Source organism: Castor canadensis, chromosome 14 (genome assembly GCF_047511655.1).
Source record: "Castor canadensis chromosome 14, mCasCan1.hap1v2, whole genome shotgun sequence".
NCBI classification, from domain to species: Eukaryota; Metazoa; Chordata; class Mammalia; order Rodentia; family Castoridae; genus Castor; species Castor canadensis.
Window position 1 is genome coordinate 62621805 of NC_133399.1, and position 1534 is coordinate 62623338.

The 1534-nt window shown below is 40.6% G+C and overlaps 1 pseudogene; it reads left to right on the forward strand.

Annotated features, from left to right (window-relative positions):
- The first annotated feature begins 714 nt into the window (after positions 1-714).
- LOC141416981 (U2 spliceosomal RNA) lies at positions 715-882 on the forward strand (annotated as a pseudogene).
- Positions 883-1534: the final 652 nt, after the last annotated feature.

Below are 1534 nucleotides of genomic sequence, written 5' to 3' on the forward strand. Positions count from 1 at the left end.
ACTAACCCATCCATTCAGCACATAATCCCTTTAAAGTTCTACTTGGTCCCATTTCTTAATACCTCACAGTAGGGATTAGACTCCAACATGAGAATTGGTGGTGAAGGGAAATTAAACCATAGCAGGGCATAAGAAGGTGTGTGTCTTGGGGGGAGGTGGGGGTCTTTTTTTGAGTCAGAGTTATATGGCCCAGGTGGGCCTCAAAGTCACAATCTTCCTGCCGAGTGCTAGGCTTACAGGTGTGCACCACCACACCCAATACCAAAAATGATATTTTTGGTTTGGTCGGTTGGTATGTTTGTTTGTTTGACTGATTGGAAGTGCTAAGAATCAAATCCAGGCCTCACACATTTGAGGCAAGCGCTCTACCATTGAGCTACATCCCCAGCCCTGAGATCATGTCTTAAATATACTGTGCCACACATTGATCTATTGCCCACTCACAGCCAAGAGTTCTCTAGCACTGGTTTCTTCCTTAATAGGTCTTTGCTCCATGTATAGAAACTGTAGTTTTACCTGTATCTCCACTTTAAATTAGTTCAGATGCTTTGGCTCCATGCCAGTAAAAAGCACACTCATAGTGTCCCCTAGCTGGGGACTTCTGAGTCTCCTCCACAGTGGAACTTCAAACTAAGAGCCAGGGTGAGCTAGAGGATCCCACACCTAACAGCATCAGAAGCCTCTACTATACGACTGATTAAAATGCACATTTCCATTGCTTCTTGGCCTTTTGGCTAAGATCAAATGTAGCATCTGTTCTTATCAGTGTAAAATATGCGTTCCCAGATCACTGAATCAGACCTCTGAGATCGAGGCGCATAAATCCACACGCTCCCAGATGATGCCTCTGAAGAGTGTCTAGCCTATTTTGAACAATCCCAACCCAGAAAATTCTAAATTTGCTGATTTCCATCAAGTACTTTGTCACCATCACTGAAGTCCTGCTGACCTTGCTTTTGTCACCCATCATAGCTAAAGTTTCCTACCCTTCATCTCAAAACCTCTATAGACAGACAGTTATTGTTTGAGGTGTCAGGGAAATGAGAAAGAAAAATAATTCATTCCATAATCTGCTTTTCAACAAGTGAAACACCTGCTGGGATCATTGGCTCTTAGTAGATTGGAGAAAGAAAAGTAACATAAGATTCCAGAAGGCTTCCAGGCAGTCGTGCATTTAAAATTTAAGAATTTGCAACCCATCCCTTAGGCACTTAACCTGTCTCTTTTCAGTCCTCCTCCAAAAGTCAAAAGTCAGTTATTATACTGCTTCAAGTATAATAACTAGACAAGTAAATAAAGAGTAACTACCTGTCCTACAACAATAGTCATTAGCATCTTCTTTTGAACAAATATTTGTATTGCCATCTTTTTAACAAATATATTCCTAAATGAAACAGGACAGTCTTTTCAAAACATGTATAGTTCACATTTATGTTGTGCCATGAAAGAATGATAATCTAAGACAAAAAACATAGAATTAACTCCTGCAAGGTGGCCACTAGTTCTTAGATGTATTTTGTTTGGTCATCACTGG